The following is a 25684-nucleotide window of genomic DNA, read 5'->3' as shown; positions in this document are numbered from 1 at the left end:
AAAAAACAATGCTGAATAAAGTACTCCTTCAAAAATAAAAAGCCAAGAAAAAACGCAAAATGAAGGAGATACACCATGGCCAGAAAATCTTGTTGGTTGAAATCAACACTCCAGTCTTCACTTCAAGAGTTTAATGACACTATAAACAGGATCCAAAAACCAGTGAGCACTTTCACGTATAAAAACATTTCATCAGACTTCAATAACATACATATTCTCATAGTTGTTTTATATACGTTACTCAATTACTAAGCATCCAATCAAAAGCAATGCACTTAATTCAAAAAACAAAACACAGAAAGATACATTTTTAAAAACACAGAAAGATGCATTTTTAAAAATTATAAAAATATATATATATATATATATGTATAAACATATAATACAATACAATGTATCAAATAAAAACATAGACTAATTTCAAATAGTGCATCATAAACATAAAATATTGTTTGTAAGATCGTGCTGCTAAAAATGGCTTAAGTGAAATTCTATCATTGAGGCCATGAGCTGTATGCACCTGTAGCCTTATAATCCATCTATTCTCCTGACCTTCTGTGTAATTTTTTATATCACCTAATCTATTGTTCATCCTAACTAATTCTATCACTCTAAATTTAAATTTTCTTGGCTTAATATCATAAATCAGTATACCACATTCTGAATCAAGTGGTAGCATGATTTATGATTATCATATATCAGTATATCACATTCTGAATCAAGTGGTACCATGTTTTATGTATTATCATATATCAGTATATCACCTTCTGAATCAAGTGGTAGCATGATTTATGATTATCATATATCAGTATATCACATTCTGAATCAAGTGGTACCATGTTTTATGTATTATCATATATCAGTATATCACCTTCTGAATCAAGTGGTAGCATGATTTATGATTATCATATATCAGTATATCACATTCTGAATCAAGTGGTACCATGTTTTATGTATTATCATATATCAGTATATCACCTTCTGAATCAAGTGGTAGCATGATTTATGATTATCATATATCAGTATATCACATTCTGAATCAAGTGGTACCATGTTTTATGTATTATCATATATCAGTATATCACCTTCTGAATCAAGTGGTGCCATGATTTATGTGTTATCATATATTAAAAAGGAAACACTAAAGCAGCAAAATAAGGAAGGCATGAACAAGTAGTAATTTAAGTTAAGCGCTTTTTGTTTATGGTATACACAAACTTCTTCAGACAAATACAATTTACAATACTCATCTTAAATAAGAACATAAAACATTAATTAACCAATCAGTTGGATTAGAGAGCCACAAGGAACAAAAGTTGACACCCATTTTTAAAAATATATACACAAATTCACAGTCTGGTTAGACACACCGAATAATCTTCATAAAAAGTGACTAAACTGTAAAGTACAAATTTTTAAAATCAGACTTAACTGAACACATTAAACACACCATCAAAAATATCTAATTTGACAAAAAGTGACAACTATAAAAATCTAATATTTTCTCAAAACAATTCTAACGGACCAAACTCTTAAGTTTTAATAAACTACTAATACTGCACCCTTCATTAAGCCCTGGGTACATATAGGCGTTCAGTCTAATCTGCCATGTTAACTCCAATTCTTCTAATCTAAGTTTAACTGGTCTGCCCTGTAGTTTAAAATTAGCTTGGTCAATAACTATAAATTTAAAATAGTGTTCTGTGTGGTGTTCAACATACTTAGCTAGTGCATTTTCCAGCTTGTGTTTCTTAATTGCGTATAAATGCTCGTAAATATGATTGCGCAATTTCCTTTCAGTCTTGCCTACGTAGTAAGCCGGGCAAACCTGGCATAAAGCAAGATACACCACCATTGTAGAGTTACAGTTGTTTTGCAGTTTTAAAGTGTATTGGTAATTATTAATGAAAAATCTATTAGATTCCAGTATATGAGAACAATAATTACAAGATTGGCATTTATACATTCCTGGTGTTCTCACTGGGTTCACATTATTGTTTTCACAATATTCTTTTAAGTTTTTGCCTCTTCTGTAAGTCACAACTGGACAATCTCCTACACTTAGAAATACACTGCTGTCACTTTTCAGTATGTTCCAGTGCTTAACCAGAATTTTAAAGCAATCACTACTGTTTAAGTTGAACGATGTTATAAATGTGGTGCTAACCAAGTTGGTAGTAAAGGGTTCAACAGATGTTGTAGATGTAGGTAAGGCCAAACTTTTGCTTAAAATAGGAATGTAAAAACATGACTGTCGTTTAATAATCACTTTATCTATAAGTTCGGTAATAAGAGATTCAGGGTATTCACGACTAAGAAAAAGATCTTTAATAAATTCACACTCGTTGTAGAAATCTTCGTCTACAGTAGTGATGCGAGCTGCTCTAACACGTTGGCCTTTGATAATAGATCGCTTTTGATGTCGAGGGTGACAGCTAGAGTAATGTAACATAGAATTACAATATGTGTTCTTTCTGTAAATGGAAGATGTCCACATGCCACGTGTAGTATCCTTTGTTAACAATATGTCTAAGTATGCTATTGATGTTACTTCAAAAGAATGTATGAAATTCAAAAAAGTAGTGGTTGAATTTAAATAACCCAGTAAATCTGTACTACAAGTAGAATCCCCATCCAATAGTATAAAAATATCATCGAGGAAACGTGTATAAAAAATAATACTGTCTTTGAAAGTACAATTGTGGAACACAAAGGCGTTTTCCCAGTGTGCCATAACCATATTGGCTACACTGGCACCACAAGGTGAGCCCATGGCGACTCCAATTTTTTGTAGGAAAAATTCTCCTTCAAACGTAAAAAAATTATTGTCCAGTATCAAATCAAGTAGTTCAGACACCATTAATATGTCATTGTGGGCACAACTTTGTTGTTTTAAGGTATCACTAACCCATTCTACAGCTACATTGTGAGGAATACACGTGTATAAATCTTTAACATCTATTTCAAGAAGTTAAAGTTAGGGTTAAATTCCAAATCATTGATGTTCTTCAAAAATGACCAAGAGTCCTTGCAAATTTGTTTAAAGTTGACAAGATATTTCTGTAGAATGGAATCCACAACTTTAGCACACGCATAAGTTGGGGACCCCCTACTGTCAACCAATGGTCTCATAGGTGGGTTACTAAGATCCTTATGGATCTTAGGTATCCCAAACAAACAAGGAAATCTTGGATAAGAAATTGACATATAGTCATATAAACTTTGGGTAATTCTTCCTTCAATAAACATGTCTTCAATAGAATTCTTAATCAAGTTATAAGCTTTGTTAACTTCAGAAAGTGAGCTCTTAACATATGAAGGTGAATCCAGTAAGGTCAACATCCTGTTAGAGTAATCGCTGTTATCAAAAATAGCAGCTCCCCCACCTTTATCAGGTTTACATATCCTTATATCATTAACTTTAAGGAAATCAAAGCACTTGTTCTTCTTAAGGTGTTCAGAATCATTAACTCTCCTATACCTTATTGTGTTGCGAATATCCAGTTCGCATATTTGTTCAAACAATTTAAGTAAAGGGTGTAGTGGTGGATTAAAAGTGCTAGGTATCCTGAATTTGTTAACCTCACTGAAAATAGAATTACCCATAATCAAGTTCAAATTCAACTTTCTAGTGAACAATTTCAAATCTTTGATGGTTTTCACAATGTCATTTTTTTCTGGTGGAACATAAGTAAACCCTTTAGACAATAGTTCAATCAAATCTGATGGAATAAATACTTGTGAAAAGTTATACACTGTAAAATCTCTTTTAACATTGTATAATAAGAGAGGTTTATCATTGTTAGCAGAAGAACATTCATTTAGGGTTAAAATTATAGAATCAACAACATTAGAACCATTAACTACCCCAAAGTTCTTCAAAGTTAAACTAGGTTCATCCAATAACAAAACATCAGGTATAGTTAAGTCAATATCAGAACGCTGTTCCTGAATCATGTCTTCTTCTGATGTTTCTTTTGACCAGTATCTCTGGTTATTTGTTTCTGTCTTGCTCCTAAAAAATTAGCGTTGTTAGAACGCAAATTGTAGTGCCCATGTAGGTTAGACTGTTGTACCTCTTCATTATGGTTTAAAAGTGGTGGTCTTTGCTCACAGTGGCAAGTGTCATTAATTTGAGAGTCATCAGGTACAAGAACAGGTTCATCCAACATGTTGTTTGTATATAAGTTACCCTTAGGTTGACTAATCTTTTTGTTGTTATTGTTTTGCCCTTGCCAAACTTGTGCTTGCGAGGGTTTAGGGTAGGCAGTCCCTTCGTTGTAGGCTTTCAAGTCCCTATCTAATTTCTTAATCTTGTTAGACTTCAGTTTATACAAATACGAATCAATACTGGTGAAAATTCTATTGTATTCGTATTTGTACCGTGTGAATTCGTTGTCCATTTTAATTCTTTCATCCAGCTCACATACTGACTTTGTGAGATCATCGGCTGCCAGTAAGTAGTGTTTACACATTAATTCAATTAGTTCTAAGCCCTGTCGGTTAAACAAAGCCACTATGTCTAGGTGGAATTGGGAATTAGGCTCTAAACCGCGTCGGGTATTGCCACCGCCTAAGCCACTTAGGTACCACCTTGTGTTTGAGGCATTCGTTGAAGTATGAAACCTCAAGCTGAGTTTTCTTTAGTTTAACTAATAAGTTATCAAGTTCAGCTGAATTGCTGGAAAGTAAAGGAATGTTATTGGTAGCGTTAGCATTGCTACAGTGTATACTGTCGTTTTCCGAAAAAAACGAACTGTTGGACAACCAGTTATTAAAGTTAAAGCTGTTACCTGCAGTCGGCACATTGTCAGAATATCGTGCATTAGAACAGGTAGTTCTAACTTTTAGTCCAGCATTTTGAGATGGAATTAACGTAGTATTCACTTCGTCGTTGGTAATCCTAATGTCCATGGAATTAGATGTAGATTCCACTGGAGAGGGTAATGTTCGAGGGGTATCCCCCGAACTTGGTAACACACACCTCTGTGCACAAGGCAAGCTTGTAGCTAGAGTACTATGGTTTGCTCCTCGCTCGTTCTCTGTAACTCCGTGTGGACAACCATTGCTTCTCTCTATGTCTACAGCTACCGGAAATGGTAGCTTCTGAGTGTCAACGGCGTTCCAGTTTATCCAGTCGGGCTAAAACACTATCCAGCCGCAGAATAACTGCCTCTAAGTTGTTAAAGTGAATGGCTGGTGTTGCACCATTCGGTTCAATGGGTGGTTTAAATATACTTGGTGTTTGATCGAGAAACGTGCCAATATCCTCTGAATCTGCTCCAGACGCCATAATACAAACAAAGAAAACTCCAGGCAGACAAACTATTAAAAAGGAAACACTAAAGCAGCAAAATAAGGAAGGCACGAACAAGTAGTAATTTAAGTTAAGCGCTTTTCGTTTATGGTATACACAAACTTCTTCAGACAAATACAATTTACAATACTCATCTTAAATAAGAACATAAAACATTAATTAACCAATCAGTTGGATTAGAGAGCCACAAGGAACAAAAGTTGACACCCATTTTTAAAAATATATACAAAAATTCACAGTCTGGTTAGACACACCGAATAATCATCATAAAAAGTGACTAAACTGTAAAGTACAAATTTTTAAAATCAGACTTAACTGAACACATTAAACACACCATCAAAAATATCTAACTTGACAAAAAGTGACAACTATAAAAAGCTAATATTTTCTCAAAACAATTCTAACGGACCAAACTCTTAAGTTTTAATAAACTACTAATACTGCACCCTTCATTAAGCCCTGGGTACATATAGGCGTTCAGTCTAATCTGCCATGTTAACTCCAATTCTTCTAATCTAAGTTCAACTGGTCCACCCCGTAGTTTAAAATTAGCTTGGTCAATAACTATAAATTTAAAATAGTGTTCTGTGTGGTGTTCAACATGCTTAGCTAGTGCATTTTCCAGCTTGTGTTTCTTAATTGCGTATAAATGCTCGTAAATACGATTGCACAATTTCCTTTCAGTCTTGCCTACATAGTAAGCCGGGCAAACCTGGCATAAGGCAAGATACACCACCATTGTAGAGTTACAGTTGTTTTGCAGTTTTAAAGTGTATTGGTAATTATTAACGAAAAATCTATTAGATTCCAGTATATGAGAGCAATAATTACAAGATTGGCATTTATACATTCCTGGTGTTCTCACTGGGTTCACATTATTGTTTTCACAATATTCTTTTAAGTTTTTGCCTCTTCTGTAAGTCACAACTGGACAATCTCCTACACTTAGTTGTTGATTCTGTAATTTTAACCCTAAATGAATGTTCTTCTGCTAACAATGATAAACCTCTCTTATTATACAATGTTAAAAGAGATTTTACAGTGTATAACTTTTCACAAGTATTTATTCCATCAGATTTGATTGTACTATTGTCTAAAGGGTTTACTTATGTTCCACCACAAAAAATTGACATTGTGAAAACCATCAAAGATTTGAAATTGTTCACTAGAAAGTTGAATTTGAACTTGATTATGGGTAATTCTATTTTCAGTGAGGTTAACAAATTCAGGATACCTAGCACTTTTAATCCACTACTACACCCTTTACTTAAATTGTTTGAACAAATATGCAAACTGGATATTCGCAACACAATAAGGTATAGGAGAGTTAATGATTCTGAACACCTTAAGGAGAACGAGTGCTTTGATTTCCTTAAAGTTAATGATATAAGGATATGTAAACCTGATAAAGGTGGGGGAGCTGCTATTTTTGATAACAGCGATTACTCTAACAGGATGTTGACCTTACTGGATTCACCTTCATATGTTAAGAGCTCACTTTCTGAAGTTAACAAAGCTTATAACTTGATTAAGAATTCTATTGAAGACATGTTTATTGAAGGAAGAATTACCCAAAGTTTATATGACTATATGTCAATTTCTTATCCAAGATTTCCTTGTTTGTTTGGGATACCTAAGATCCATAAGGATCTTAGTAACCCACCTATGAGACCATTGGTTGACAGTAGGGGGTCCCCAACTTATGCGTGTGCTAAAGTTGTGGATTCCATTCTACAGAAATATCTTGTCAACTTTAAACAAATTTGCAAGGACTCTTGGTCATTTTTGAAGAACATCAATGATTTGGAATTTAACCCTAACTTTAACTTCTTGAAATAGATGTTAAAGATTTATGCACGTGTATTCCTCACAATGTAGCTGTAGAATGGGTTAGTGATACCTTAAAACAACAAGGTTGTGCCCACAATGACATAGTCATGGTGTCTGAACTACTTGATTTGATACTGGACAATAATTTTTTTACGTTTGAAGGAGAATTTTTCCTACAAAAAATTGGAGTCGCCATGGGCTCACCTTGTGGTGCCAGTGTAGCCAATATGGTTATGGCACACTGGGAAAAAGCCTTTGTGTTCCACAATTGTACTTTCAAAGACAGTATTATTTTTTATACACGTTTCCTCGACGATATTTTTATACTATTGGATGGGGATTCTACTTGTAGTACAGATTTACTGGGTTATTTAAATTCAACCACTACTTTTTTGAATTTCACACATTCTTTTGAAGTAACATCTATAGCATACTTAGACATATTGTTAACAAAGGATACTACACGTGGCATGTTACATTACTCTAGCTGTCACCCTCGACATCAAAAGCGATCTATTATCAAAGGCCAACTTGTTAGAGCAGCTCGCATCACTACTGTCGACGAAGATTCCTACAATGAGTGTGAATTTATTAAAGATCTCTTTCTTAGTCGTGAATACCCTGAATCTTTTATTACTGAACTTATAGATGAAGTGACTATTAAACGACAGTCATGTTTTTACATTCCTATTTTAAGCAAAAGTTTGGCCTTACCTACATCTACAACATCTATTGAATCCTTTACTACCAACTTGGTTAGCACCACATTTATAACATCGTTCAACTTAAACAGTAGTGATTCCTTTAAAATTCTGGTGAAGAACTGGAACATACTGAAAAGTGACAGCAGTGTATTTCTAAGTGTAGGAGATTGTCCAGTTGTGACTTACAGAAGAGGCAAAAACTTAAAAGAATATTGTGAAAACAATAATGTGAACCCAGTGAGAACACCAGGAATGTATAAATGCCAATCTTGTAATTATTGCTCTCATATACTGGAATCTAATAGATTTTTCGTTAATAATTACCAATACACTTTAAAAACTGCGAAACAACTGTAACTCTACAATGGTGGTGTATCTGGCTTTATGCCAGGTTTGCCCGGCTTACTACGTAGGCAAGACTGAAAGGAAATTCCGCAATCGTATTTACGAGCATTTATACGCAATTAAGAAACACAAGCTGGAAAATGCACTAGCTAAGCATGTTGAACACCACACAGAACATTATTTTAAATTTATAATTATTGACCAAGCTAATTTTAAACTACGGGGAGGACCAGTTGAACTTAGATTAGAAGAATTGGAGTTAACATGGCAGATTAGACTGAATGCCTATATGTACCCTGGGCTTAATGAAGGGTGCAGTATTAGTAGTTTATTAAAACTTAAGAGTTTGGTCCGTTAGAATTGTTTTGAGAAAATATTAGATTTTTATAGTTGTCACTTTTTGTCAAGTTAGATATTTTTGATGGTGTGTTTAATGTGTTCAGTTAAGTCTGATTTTAAAAATTTGTACTTTACAGTTTAGTCACTTTTTATGATGATTATTCGGTGTGTCTAACCAGACTGTGAATTTGTGTATATATTTTTAAAAATGGGTGTCAACGTTTGTTCCTTGTGGCTCTCTAATCCAACTGATTGGTTAAGTAATGTTTTATGTTCTTATTTAAGATGAGTATTGTAAATTGTATTTGTCTGAAGAAGTTTGTGTATACCATAAACGAAAAGCGCTTAACTTAAATTACTACTTGTTCGTGCCTTCCTTATTTTGCTGCTTTAGTGTTTCCTTTTTAATAGTTTGTCTGCCTGGAGTTTTCTTTGTCTGTATTATCATATATCATTATATTACATTCTGAATCAAGTGTGCCATGTTTTATGATTATCATATATCAGTATATCACATTCTGAGTTAAGTGGTGCTATGTTTTCTGTATTGTCATATATCACTATATCACATTTTGAATCAAGTGATGCCATGTTTTACGTATTATCATATATCACAATATTACATTCTGACTCAAGTGATACCATGCTTTATGTGTTATCATTTTTCAGTATATCACATTCTGAATCAAGTGGTACCATGTTTTATGTATTATCATATATCACTATTGCACATTCGAATCACATGGTGCCATGTTTTATGTATTATCATATATCAGTATATCACATTCTGAATCAAGTGTTGCCATGTTTTATGTATTACCATATATCAGTATATTACATTCTGAAACAAGTGGTGCCATATTTTATGTATTATCGTAAATCAGTATATCACATTCTGAATGAAGTGGTGCCATGTTTTATGTATTATCATATATCAGTATATCACATTCTGAATCAAGTGGTACCATGTTTTATGTATTATCATATATCAGTATATCACATTCTGAATCAAGTGGTACCATGTTTTATGTATTATCATATATCAGTATATCACATTCTGAATCAAGTGTTGCCATGTTTTACATATTATCATAGATCAGTATATCACATTCTGAATCAAGTGGTGCCATGTTTTATGTATTATCATATATCAGTACACCACATTCTGAATCAAGCAGTGCAATGGGTTATGTTTTATCATATATCACTATATCATACTTTGAATCACGTGGTGCCATTTTTATGCATTAATATATATCACTATATCACATTTTGAATGAAGTAGTGCCATGTTTTATGTATTAACATATATCAGTATATCACATTCTGAATCAACTGATGCATATGTTATGTACTATCATATATATCACATTCTGAAACATGTGGTACCATGATTTATGATTATCATATATCAGTATATCACATTCTGAATCAAGTGGTGCCATATTTTATGTATTATCATAAACCAGTATATCACATTCTGAATCAAGTGGTGCCATGTTTTTTGAATTACATATATCAGTATACCACATTCTGAATCAAGTGGTGTCATGTTTTATGTATTATCATATATCAGTATATCACAATATGAATCAAGTGGTAGCATGATTTATGATTATCATATATCAGTATATCACAGTCTGAATCAAGTGGTGCCATGTTTTATGATTATCATATATCAGTATATCACATTCTGAGTTAAGTGGTGCTATGTTTTCTGTATTGTCATATATCATTATATCACATTTTGAATCAAGTGATGCCATGTTTTATGTATTATCATATATCACAATATTACATTCTGACTCAAGTGATACCATGCTTTATGTATTATCATATATCAGTATATCACATTCTGAATCAAGTGGTACCATGTTTTATGTATTATCATATTATCATCATTATTATGTATTATTATTATTATTGTTTGCACTTATTTTTAAAATCGTTTTTTTCTCAAAACTTGCATTTTATCTGAATTTGGCCTAGCACTCTTGTGTGGGGTCATTTACTGCACTGTTATATCTTGTTAATACTTGTGAACCTCTGCTATCTCTGAAAAACACAAAAAAACAAAAAAAAATCTTGCTTTTTTCCCACTTTTCTGAGATTTAAAAAAAGTTCAGTTACAGGCTTGCTGTTCTTGAATTGTTTGTAAGTTTCTGTAAGGCCATTTTTTGCTTGGGCTAAAGGGAAGTCTCTCTGTTGATCAGTGGCAGTGAAAAACATTGAGCAGCCTGCCTGCCCCTGTGGGAGTGGTTACTGACTTGAAACTGTAGTTTTATTATCCATTTTGGGTCAATTCCAAAACTCCTTCATCTTCCTCTCTTAAAACCTGGTTGCCTCATGGTTTTTGTGTCTTTTCAGGCTTGTTGGCTGTTGGTGAAGCACCTGCCAAGAGGAGAAATCGCTGAGAGAAGAAAGGAGCCACGTTTGAGATTTTAAGTATTTTTCCTCTGTTTATTTGCTAAGTTTTTCTGCATAGCCACCTATTTTGAGCATTTTCTGGCTTGTTAAACTTGATTTCTGCATTAGTAACTGTATTTAGAGCACAACCTAAAGCTGTTTGCTGAATTTCCTGTTTGCACTTATTTTTAAAATTGTTTTTTTCTCAAAACTTGCATTTTATCTGTCTTTGGCCTAGAACTCTTGTGTGGGGTCATTTGCTGCACTGTTATAACTTGTTAATACTTGTGAACCTCTGCTACCTCTGAAAAAAACAAAAAAAACAAAAAAATCTTGCTTTTTTCCCACTTTTCTGAGATTTAAAAAAGTTCAGTTACAGGCTTGCTGTTCTTGAACTGTTTGTAATACAGTTTCTGTGAGGCCATTTTTTGCTTGGGCTAAAGGGAAGTCTCTCTGTTGATCAGTGGCAGTGAAAAACATTGAGCAGCCTGCCTGCCCCTGTGGGAGTGGTTACTGACTTGAAACTGTAGTTTTATTGGCCATTTTGGGTCAATTCCAAAACTCCTTCATCTTCCTCTCTTAAAAACCTCTTTTGCGTGGTTTTGCACGGTTTTGTGCATACCACAACAGCGGGCAGCGCCACCTAATTGGGTTTAAACTATTCCTGGCTCCACAAAGTCTGCTCTTCACTTTTTCCCTTAGAACTGCTCTATCTCTCAATTTAAACACCATATTCTCATTCTAAGGCCCTTCACTGGTCCAATTAAGTAATACTACAAGTTAGCACTATTAAACCATAAGCACTACTTACTCTTATACTCTCTACGATTATCCTGTCCCCTATTGGTCCGTCTTAAATTCTGTTTCCCTATATTACTCTAGCATGTCCAAAGGTCAGCCAATGGTTTCCTCTCCAGTCCAGCTGGTGAATCTGGGAATTTTGAGGCAATGTTACAACTGTCTCATGTACATGGACAACCCTGTCCTCCTCCAAACAGGTTCAAATATATGTGAGAGATGCAACTATTTAGCCAAACTGGAGGCTGAGCTCTCTCATCTCAAAACTGGTGTAACCAGTCAGGAGGAGAAGGAAACCTCACACAACACAATTCCAGTATCACATAGTCCCACCACATCAGCAAACCAAACACATAAATATACAAAAACTTGGAGGCTCTAAATAAAAATCTACCCAAGCAACAGAGACTTCCAAAGCAGACATCCAAGCAAGTGCTACCTCAAAACAAAACATGCACAACACATAGCCCACAAAGTCAGTGTGCCAAGCAGCCACAGCCCTTAAGGCTGAATAACACACCTGATACTCTTGTAATAGGTGACTCTATTGTCAGACACACTGACGTCCCACTCACCAGGCTGAATAAAGAGAAGGTCACGGTGAGCTGTCTGTCGATGCTAGGATCCGCCACATAACGCAAGCACTCAGGTCACTCCAAAGCAAATACAAATATGACTCAGTCATTGTACATGCTGGTGTGAATGACCTGAGATGTACCTCCCTGGACTACATGAAAAGAGACACAGAGGAGCTCTCTGATCATGTAGCCCAGGCTGGTATGACCCTGACCTTGAGCAGCATCTTACCCTCACCAAGAATGATGCCACAGTATAAAAACAAAATGATTGATTTTAACAATTGGCTAAAATTTTGGTGTCATTCAAAGGGGATCCAGTGTCTGTCAGCCTGGGATGACATGCTCGACAAGCCACGTTGCTTCGCTAGGGACGGCTTGCACCTGTCACCCCTGAGCTTTCGGATATTGGCAAAGGCTCTTGCCACCCCCATAGTGCCTTTTTTAGGCAAGGCTCAAAAGTCAAACCCACCCCCATAGACAGCACAAGGAACAAGAAACTAAGGGCAATACTGCTAAATGCCAGAAGTCTTAACCTCAAGATGCATGCACTCGAAGCTCTCCTCAGTATGGAGAACATCGATATCTGTGCAATGACAGAAACCTGGTTCAAGGCTCCAGAGAGCACCCCAGCACTACCAGGCTATACCTCATATCATGCTTTTCAGCCCCAAAACCCGGACCGAACCTGAAAAGGAGGGGGAGTTTCCATATTTATCAAGGATATCCACACCTCCAGGTTAGTGGCATTGCACGAAGTATAGGAGACCATCCATGTGCAACTAACAGTGGGCAAGACTGCTTTTCAGTTTATAGCATCCTACAGACCACCCTCTCAAAGTCAGGAATCCCACTCGGCTTTCCTGAAAAACTTGGAGAACATGAAGATCTCTCCGAACACCATTATATTGGGTTACTTCAATTACCCAAACATTGACTGGGAGCACTACTCAAGCCCCAGCACCTTAGCCCAAAGATTCCTGGAAATTATAAACTCAAATGCTATGGAACAACTAGTCACCACTCCCACAAGAGGGGAAAACATACTAGACATGATCATTACTAACATGGGGACTCTATGATCCACACCAGAAGTATATCCCTCATTGGTAAGATCAGACCATAAATTAATTTCACTGGAAGTCCACATCCCGACCCCACCCCCAGCCCAGAAAACCACAGTGAAAAACTTCTCAAAAGCAAACTTCTCACTTCTCAAAACTGAAGTGGAAACCTTCAAGGCCCCAGGGCCAGTGGAAACTATGGCCCAAACTGCAGAATCCTATATAAACGCATTCTACGGACATCTCCAGGAATGCATGGATCATGCTATCCCAAACAAAACCAAGACACAATCATCCAAAGGCAGGAGTCCAGTCTGGTGGACCCCTGCCATAAATAAACTGTACAACAGAAGGAGGAAGCTAGTACATGATAGAGCAAAATCCCTAATAGGGAAGGCATCTCTGATCAGTACTAGCAAAAAAATACGATCCCTCATAAAATCCTCCAAGGCCAGCTTCGAGAGAAAAATTGCACAGGACACCAAAGACAATCATAAGGCTTTTTTCAGTAATGTTAGAAACCTGGGATGCAACTCCCAGACTTGTTCTGAGTTGATTCTAAATGACAAAAAATACGCTGAACCCACAGACATCACCAATATCCTGGCAGACAGGTTCAGTGCAAACTTCTCCACCCCCTTCCCCCCAAAAGAGCAAGTATCTATACCAGCAGAGGGCTGCCTCCCAAACATCTCTGATGCTCAGGTGAAAGCTGCCCTCTCCAAAGCAAAAAACACTGCTTCCATGGGACCAGATGGCGTCCCAGGTTGCATCCTACATTAACTCCAAGAGGAACTAATCCCTCAAATAAAACAGCTTTACAATCTCAGCCTCACTACAGGATATGTGCCCACAGAATGGCGTACAGCAACAGTGGTCCCGGTCCACAAAGGTGGAGCCTCTACGGACCCTGGAAACTATCGCCCCATAAGCCTGACTAGCTTAGTCTGCAAGGCTATGGAGAAAATCATCATGGAGCTCATAAACAAAGACATTGGGGACCTACAGACACTAGATCCTACCAAGTTCGGGTTTGTCAAGGGCAGATCCTGCCTTTTGAACCTGGTTGACTTCTTTGAAACAGTCACCAAAGCCATAGATGAAGGGAAGGTAGTCCATACAGCCTATCTGGACCTTGCAAAGGCATTTGACTCAATACCCCACTCGGGCATCATAGATAAGCTATCTAGCTTAAATATAAACCCCTATGTCACAAGATGGGTCACAAACTGGCTCAAAGACAGAACCCACAGAGTGAGAGTTGCTGGAGCCATGTCAGACTCAAAACCAGTCACAAGTGGTGTCCCACACAGTTCTGTCCTGGGACCACTCTTGTTTGGTACATACTTTTCTGAGGTACAGGCAAACGTGGGAGGACTATGGCTCACCAAGTTCTCAGACGACTGCAAACTGGGCGCTATAATCAACTCTCCAGCTGACACAGACATCCTTCAAAAAGGTCTCACAGAGACAGATAACTGGTGCCAGCACTATGGTTTAAAGCTAAATGCCAAAAAATGTATAGTCATACCCTTTGGTAAAAACAATGTGCCCACAAATTACCACATAGGCAGAAACCCATTAACTACAGAGAAAGTTATTAGGGACCTGGGGACCCAAGTTGATAGCAATCTCTCCTTTGAAAACCACATTGCCAAAGTGGTTAGAAAGATCTTCTACATATCCCACCTCATCATAAAGGGATTCACATCTAGATCAAGAGAGGTAATCATGCCCCTTTATTCATCCCTTATCAGGCCCATCATAGAATACAATGCCCTTTTTGGGATGTACCTTACCTGACACCTGCAGCAATTAAAAAGACCCCAAAAGTATCTCACCAAGAGGATCAAGGGTCTCAAAGAGATGCCATATGCTGCTCAGTTAAAAAAACTCCAGCTCTACTCAGTTGCATACCGCCGACTTCGAGGCGATCTATGCCTGACATACAAAGCTATGGCAAATCCAGAATTAATGGACATGCTCCACATCAGTAAATCTAAATCCCTTAGAGCCACATGCTAGAGGGACTTGAACCTCAGCACAGAAATAAATAGAACTTGCTGGAGGGACAGGTTCATAACCCAGAGGCTACCTTCGCTCTGGAATAAAATTCCAGTTCATGTGAGGCAGAGCACCTCACTCAATCTCTTCAAGAAGAATCTCGATAGGTGGATAGGGGATCATAGGTTTGTCCCAGGGATTACTCCCGTGTCACTATTAGACAGAGGCACAGTAAACTAAACCTTAAAAAGGGCACAGTATACTCAAATCAAGGGGTGGCGTAAGCCATACAGAATCGGGCTAGGCTTATAATTGCCTCAGGGCAGATAGCCTAGTATGAACCTATGAGCCTATGAACCTATCATATATCACTATTGCATGTTTGAATCACATGGTGCCATGTTTTATGTATTATCATATATCAGTATATCACATTCTGAATCAAGTGGTGCCATGTTTTATGTATTACATATATCAGTATACCACATTCTGAATCAAGTGGTGTCATGTTTTATGTATTATCATATATCAGTATACCATATTCTGAATCAAGTGGTGTCATGTTTTATGTATTATCATATATCACTATATCACATTCTGAATCAAGTGGTGCCATGTTTTATGTAGTATCATATATCAATATATCACATTCTGAATCACATGGTGCCATGTTTTATGTATTATCAAATATCAGCATATCACATTCTGAATCAAGAGATGCCATGTTTTATGCATTATCATATATCAGTATATCTCATTCAGAATCAAGTGGTGCCATGTTTTATGTAATATCATATATCACTATATAACACTCTGAATCAAGTGATGACATGTTTTATGCATTATCCTATATCACAATATCACATTATGAATCAAGTGGTAGCATTTTTATGTATTATCATATATCAGTATATCATATTCTGAATCAAGTGATGACATGTTTTATGTATTATCATATATCAGTTTATCACATTTGAATCAAGTGGTGCCATGTTTTATGTATTATCATATATCAGTATATCACATTCTGTATCACATGGTGCCATGTTTTATGTATTATCATAGATCAGTATGTCACATTCTGAATCAAGTGGTGCCATGCTATATGTATTATCTTATATCAGCACACCACATTCTGAATCAAGCAGTGCCATTTTTATGTATTATCATATATCACTATATCACATTCTGAATCAAGTGGTGCCATTTTTTATGTATTACATATATAAGTAGCTCACATTCTGTATAACATGGTGCCATGTTATATGAGTTATCATATATCAGTATATCACATTCTGAATCAAGTGATGCATGTTTTATGTATTATCATATATAGGTATATCACATTCTGAATAAAGTGGTACCATATTTTATGATTATCATATATCAGTATATCAAATTCTGAATCAAGTGGTGCCATGTTTTATGCATTATCTTATATGAGTATTTCACATTCTGAATAAAGTGATGCCAAGATTTATGTGTTATCATATATCAGTACATCACATTCTGAATCAAGTGGTAACATGTTTTATATATTATCATATATCAGTATATCACATTCTGAATCAAGTGGTACCATGTTTTATGTATTATCATATATTAGTATACCACATTCTGAATCAAGTGCTGCCATGTTTTTTATATTATCATGAATCAGTATATCACATTCTCAATCAAGTGGTGCCATGTTTTATGTTTTAGATATATCAGTATATCACATTCTCTATCACATGGTGCCATGTTTTTTGTATTATCATACATCAGTAAATCACATCCCGAATCAAGTGGTGCCAGGTTTCATGCAGTATCATATATCAGTATATCACATTCTGAATCAGGTGGTTTCATGTTTTATATATTATCTTATATAAGTATAACACATTCTAAATCAAGAGCTGCCATTTTGTATGCATTATCATATATGAGTATATCACATTCTGATTAAAGTGATGCCATGATTTATGTATTATCATCTATCACAATATCACATTCTGAATCAAGTGATAACATGTTTTATGTAATATCATATATCAGTATACCACATTCTGAATCAAGTGCTGCCATGTTTTATGTATTGTCATAAATCAGTATATCACATTCTGAATCAAGTGGTGCCATGTTTTATGTATTATCATATATCAGTATATCACATTCTGTATCACATGGTGCCATGTTTTATCTATTATATATCCGTATATCACATTCTGAATCAAGTGGTGACATGTTTTATGTATTATATATCACTATATCACATGCTGAATAAGTGGTGCCTTGTTTTAGGCAGTATCATATATCGCTATATCACATTCTGCATCAAATGGTGCCATGTTTTATGTAGTATCATGTATCAGTATATTACATTCTGAATCAAGTGGTACCATGTTATATGTTTTATCATATATCAGTATATCACACCCTGAAAAAGTAGTGCCATGTTTTATGTATTATATATCACTATATCACATTCTGAATCAAGTGGTGCCATGTTTTATGTGTTATCATATATCAGTATATCTAATTCAGAATCAAGCAGTGCCATGTTTTATGCAATATCATATATCACTATATCACATTCTGAATCAAGTGGTGCCATTTTTGTGTATTATATATCACTATATCACATTATGAATCAATTGGTATCGTGTTTTATGTATTATATATCAGTATAACACATTCTGAATCACTAGAAGACTTTTCAAAACTACAAATTAAAAAAAATTCTAACAAGTGGTGCTGTATTATAGAAGGAATATAATTTAATACAATAAGGAAGGTGAATCAAAGAACGCATACATATATCAGTATATCACATTCTGAATCAAGTGGTGCCATGTTTTATGTAGTATCATGTATCATATCTCACATTCTGAATCAAGTGGTGCCATGATTTATGTTTTATCAAATATCAGTATATCACATGCTGCATCACATGGTGCCACATTTTATGTATAATCATATATCACATTCTGAATCAAGTGGTGCTATGCTTTATGTTTTATCATATATCACTATATCACATTCTGAATCAAGTGGTGCCATGTCTAATGTAGTATCATATATCAATATATCACATTCTGAATCACATAGTGCCATGTTTTATGTATTATCAAATATCAGAATATCACATTCTGAATCAAGTGGTGCCATATTTTATGTAATATCATAAATCAGTATATCACATTCTGAATCAAGTGGTGCCATGTTTTATGTATTACATATATCAGTATACCACATTCTGAATCAAGTGGTGTCATGTTTTATGTATTATCATATATCAGTATATCACATTCTGAATCAAGTGGTAGCATGATTTATGATTATCATATATCAGTATATCACATTCTGAATCAAGTGGTGCCATGTTTTATGTATTATCATATATCATTATATTACATTCTGACTCAAGTGATACCATGCTTTATGTATTATCATATATCAGTATATTACATTCTGAATCAAGTGGTACCATATTTTATGTATTATCATATATCACTATTGCACATTCGAATCACATGGTGCCATGTTTTATGTGTTATCATATATCAGTATATCACATTCTGAATCAAGTGTTGCCATGTTTTATGTATTGCCATATATCAGTATATCTCATTCTGAAACAAGTGGTGCCATATTTTATGTATTATCATAAATCAGTATATCACATTCTGAATCAAGTGGTTCCATGTTTTATGTATTACATATATCAGTATACCACATTCAGAATTAAATGGTGTCATGTTTTATGTATTATCATATATCAGTATACCTTATCCTGAATCAAGTGCTGTCATGTTTTATGTATGATCATATATTACTATATCACATTCTGGATCAAGTGGTGCCATTTTTTATGAAGTATCATATATCAATATATCACATTCTGAATCACATGGTTCCAAGTTTTATGTATTATCAAATATCAGAATATCACATTCTGAATCAAGTGGTGCCATGTTTTATGTATTATCATATATCAGTATATCACATTCTGAATCAACTGATGCATAAGTTATGTATTATTATATATAAGTATACCACATTCTGAATCAAGTGTTGTCATGTTTTATGTATTATCATATATCAGTATATCACATTCTGAATCAAGTGGTAGCATGATATATGATTATCATATATCATTGTATTACATTCTGAATTCAGTGGTGCCATGTTTTATGATTATCATATATCAGTATATCACATTCTGAGTTAAGTGGTGCTATGTTTTATGTATTATCATATATCACTATATCACATTTTGAATCAAGTGATGCCATGTTTTACGTATTATCATATATCACAATATTACATTCTGAATCAAGTGATACCATGCTTTATGTATTATCATATATCAGTATATCACATTCTGAATCAAGTGGTACCATGTTTTATGTATTATCATATATCAGTATATCACATTCTGAATCAAGTGTTGCCATGTTTTACATATTATCATAGATCAGTATATCACATTCTGAATCAAGTGGTGCCATGTTTTATGTATTATCATATATCAGTACACCACATTCTGAATCAAGCAGTGCAATGGGTTATGTTTTATCATATATCACTATATCATACTTTGAATCACGTGGTGCCATTTTTATGCATTAATATATATCACTATATCACATTTTGAATCAAGTAGTGCCATGTTTTATGTATTAACATATATCAGTATATCACATTCTGAATCAACTGATGCATATGTTATGTACTATCATATATATCACATTCTGAATCATGTGGTACCATGATTTATGATTATCATATATCAGTATATCACATTCTGAATCAAGTGGTGCCATATTTTATGTATTATCATAAACCAGTATATCACATTCTGAATCAAGTGGTGCCATGCTTTATGTTTTATCATATATCACTATATCACATTCTGAATCAAGTGGTGCCATGTCTAATGTAGTATCATATATCAATATATCACATTCTGAATCACATAGTGCCATGTTTTATGTATTATCAAATATCAGAATATCACATTCTGAATCAAGTGGTGCCATATTTTATGTAATATCATAAATCAGTATATCACATTCTGAATCAAGTGGTGCCATGTTTTATGTATTACATATATCAGTATACCACATTCTGAATCAAGTGGTGTCATGTTTTATGTATTATCATATATCAGTATATCACATTCTGAATCAAGTGGTGCCATGTTTTATGTATTATCATATATCATTATATTACATTCTGAATCAAGTGTGCCATGTTTTATGATTATCATATATCAGTATATCACATTCTGAGTTAAGTGGTGCTATGTTTTCTGTATTGTCATATATCACTATATCACGTTTTGAATCAAGTGATACCATGCTTTATGTATTATCATATATCAGTATATTACATTCTGAATCAAGTGGTACCATATTTTATGTATTATCATATATCACTATTGCACATTCGAATCACATGGTGCCATGTTTTATGTATTATCATATATCAGTATATCACATTCTGAATCAACTGTTGCCATGTTTTATGTATTACCATATATCAGTATATTACATCCTGAAACAAGTGGTGCCATATTTTATGTATTATCATAAATCAGTATATCACATTCTGAATTAAGTGGTGCCATGTTTTATGTATTACATATATCAGTATACCATATTCTGAATCAAGTGGTGTCATGTTTTATTTATTATCATATATCACTATATCACATTCTGAATCAAGTGGTGCCATGTTTTATGTAGTATCATATATCAATATATCACATTCTGAATCACATGGTGCCATGTTTTATGTATTATCAAATATCAGAATATCACATTCTGAATCAAGTGGTGCCATGTTTTATGTATTATCATATATCAGTATATCACATTCTGAATCAACTGATGCATAAGTTATGTATTATCATATATAAGTATATCACATTCTGAATCAAGTGGTAGCATGATTTATGATTATCATATATCAGTATATCACATTCTGAATCAAGTGGTGCCATGTTTTATGTATTATCATATATCATTGTATTACATTCTGAATTCAGTGGTGCCATGTTTGAGTACCATATATTAGTATATCACATTCTGAGTTAAGTGGTGCTATGTTTTATGTATTATCATATATCACTATATCACATTTTGAATCAAGTGATGCCATGTTTTACGTATTATCATATATCACAATATTACATTCTGAATCAAGTGATACCATGCTTTATGTATTATCATATATCAGTATATCACATTCTGAATCAAGTGGTACCATGTTTTATGTATTATCATATATCAGTATATCACATTCTGAATCAAGTGTTGCCATGTTTTACATATTATCATAGATCAGCATATCACATTCTGAATCAAGTGGTGCTATGTTTTATGTATTACATATATCAGTACACCACATTCTGAATCAAGCAGTGCAATGGGTTATGTTTTATCACATATCACTATATCATACTTTGAATGACGTGGTGCCATTTTTATGCATTAATATATATCACTATATCACGTTTTGAATCAAGTAGTTCCATGTTTTATGTATTAACATATATCAGTATATCACATTCTGAATCAACTGATGCATATGTTATGTACTATCATATATATCACATTCTGAATCATGAAGTACCATGATTTATGATTATCATATACCAGTATATCACATTCTGAATCAAGTGGTGCCATGTTTTATGTATTACATATATCAGTATACCACATTCTGAATCAAGTGGTGTCATGTTTTATGTATTATCATATATCAGTATATCACGTTCTGAATCAAGTGGTAGCATGATTTATGATTATCATATATCAGTATACCACAGTCTGAATCAAGTGGTGCCATGTTTTATGATTATCCTATATCAGTATATCACATTCTGACTTAATTGGTGGTATGTCTTCTGTATTGTCATATATCATTATATCACATTTTGAATCAAGTGATGCCATGTTTTATGTATTATCATATATCACAATATTATATTCTGACTCAAGTGATACCATTCTTTATGTGTTATCATATATCAGTATATCACATTCTGAATCAAGTGGTACCATATTTTATGTATTATCATATATCACTATTGCACATTCGAATCACATGGTGCCATGTTTTATGTATTATCATATATCAGTATATCACATTCTGAATCAAGTGTTGCCATGTTTTATGTATTGCTATATATCAGTATATCACATTCTGAATCAAGTGGTGCCATGTTTTATGTATTACATATATCAGTATACCACATTCTGAATCAAGTGGTGCCATGTTTTATGTATTATCATATATCAGTATACCATATTCTGAATCAAGTGGTGTCATGTTTTATGTATTATCATATATCACTATATCACATTCTGAATCAAGTGGTGCCATGTTTTATGTAGTATCATATATCAATATATCACATTCTGAATCACATGGTGCCATGTTTTATATATTATCAAATATCAGAATATCTCATTCAGAATCAAGTGGTGCCATGTTTTATGTAATATCATATATCACTATATAACACTCTGAATCAAGTGATGACATGTTTTATGCATTATCCTATATCACAATATCATGTTATGAATCAAGTGGTAGCATTTTTATGTATTATCATATATCAGTATATCATATTCTCAATCAAGTGATGACATGTTTTATGTATTATCATATATCAGTTTATCACATTTGAATCAAGTGGCACCATGTTTTATGTATTATCATATATCAGTATATCACATTCTGTATCACATGGTGCCATGTTTTATGTATTATCATAGATCAGTATGTCACATTCTGAATCAAGTGGTGCAATGCTTTATGTATTATCTTATACCAGTATACCACATTCTGAATCAAGCAGTGCCATGTTTTATGTATTATCATATATCACTATATCACATTCTGAATCAAGTGGTGCCATTTTTTATGTATTACATATACAAGTAGATCGCATTCTGTATAACATGGTGCCATGTTAAATGAGTTATCATATATCAGTATATAACATTCTGAATCAAGTGATGCATGTTTTATGTATTATCATATATAGGTATATCACATTCTGAATAAAGTGGTACCATATTTTATGATAATTGTATATCAGTATATCAAATTCTGAATCAAGTGGTGCCATGTTTTATGTATTACCATATATCAGTATATCACATGCTGAATCAAGTGGTGCCATGTTTTATGTATTACATATATCAGTATACCACATTCTAAATCAAGTGGTGCCATGTTTTATGTATTATCATATATCAGTATACCATATTCTGAATCAAGTGGTGTCATGTTTTATGTATTATCATATATCACTATATCACATTCTGAATCAAGTGGTGCCATGTTTTATGTAGTATCATATATCAATATATCACATTCTGAATCACATGGTGCCATGTTTTATGTATTATGAAATATCAGAATATCACATTCTGAATCAAGAGATGCCATGTTTTATGCATTATCATATATCAGTATATCTCATTCAGAATCAAGTGGTGCCATGTTTTATGTAATATCATATATCACTATATAACACTCTGAATCAAGTGATGACATGTTTTATGCATTATCCTATATCACAATATCACATTATGAATCAAGTGGTAGCATTTTTATGTATTATCATATATCAGTATATCACATTCTGTATCACATGGTGCCATGTTTTATGTATTATCATAGATCAGTATGTCACATTCTGAATCAAGTGGTGCAATGCTTTATGTATTATCTTATACCAGTATACCACATTCTGAATCAAGCAGTGCCATGTTTTATGTATTATCATATATCACTATATCACATTCTGAATCAAGTGGTGCCATTTTTTATGTATTACATATATAAGTAGCTCACATTCTGTATAACATGGTGCCATGTTATATGAGTTATCATATATCAGTATCACATTCTGAATCAACTGATGCATGTTTTATGTATTATCATATATAGGTATATCACATTCTGAATAAAGTGGTACCATATTTTATGATTGTCATATATCAGGATATCAAATTCTGAATCAAGTGGTGCCATGTTTTATGCATTATCTTATATGAGTATTTCACATTCTGAATAAAGTGATGCCATGATTTATGTATTATCATCTATCACAATATCACATTCTGAATCAAGTGATAACATGTTTTATGTAATATCATATATCAGTATACCACATTCTGAATCAAGTGCTGCCATGTTTTATGTATTGTCATAAATCAGTATATCACATTCTGAATCAAGTGGTGCCATGTTTTATGTATTATCATATATCAGTATTTCACATTCTGTATCACATGGTGCCATGTTTTATCTATTATATATCCATATATCACATTCTGAATCAAGTGGTGACATGTTTTATGTATTATATATCACTATATCACATGCTGAATAAGTGGTGCCTTGTTTTAGGCAGTATCATATATCGCTATATCACATTCTGCATCAAATGGTGCCATGCTTTATGTAGTATCATGTATCAGTCTATCACATTCTGAATCAAGTGGTGCCATGTTATATGTATTACCATATATCAGTATATTACATTCTGAATCAAGTGGTACCATGTTATATGTTTTATCATATATCAGTATATCACACCCTGAAAAAGTAGTGCCGTGTTTTATATATTATATATCACTATATCACATTCTGAATCAAGTGGTACCATGTTTTATGTATTATCATATATCAGTATGTCTTATTCAGAATCAAGCAGTGCCATGTTTTATTCAATGAAGCAAATATCCAAAGACTACGACCAGCAATATGAGAGTTAGAACCAGCAAAATGAAGGGTAATAGAAACAATCGTGAATCCAAAAAATGTATGCTGGTTCCAGATGTGCCAAGAAACACCCACGAAATACACTGTCCGTTGTACAAACTTGTATAGTGGAAATGTATAAAATAAATAAATAAAATCCTTTTCACTCGATGCAGTAAAAAATATGCAGAACTTTATTGAAAGTAAGCGCTTTCACACATTAGGCTTCTTCAGACTTTTTTTTTTCACTCACTGCATTGCTATGGTTTAAATAAACTAAGATGCATTACTATTGGTTAGATTAAAAAAGGCTTAAAGCGCTACGCTCACTTTATATAGACATACACATGAAATTTCACTAACATATAAAAAGCTGTGATACAGCTTATACTTAAAAACGTTATATGAGCGACATCCATAAAAGTAAATACAACTTACACATACAGTATCATCTGTTTGTGTGCAAAAGCACATGCATGCATGGGTACATATGCGTATGCATAGGCAGGGGCAGACTGGCATACCAATACTTAT

Source organism: Protopterus annectens, chromosome 3.part1 (assembly GCF_019279795.1).
Source record: "Protopterus annectens isolate FY-2018-M chromosome 3.part1, PAN1.0, whole genome shotgun sequence".
In the NCBI taxonomy this organism is placed as follows: domain Eukaryota; kingdom Metazoa; phylum Chordata; order Ceratodontiformes; family Protopteridae; genus Protopterus; species Protopterus annectens.
This window is presented reverse-complemented; position numbering follows the sequence as displayed.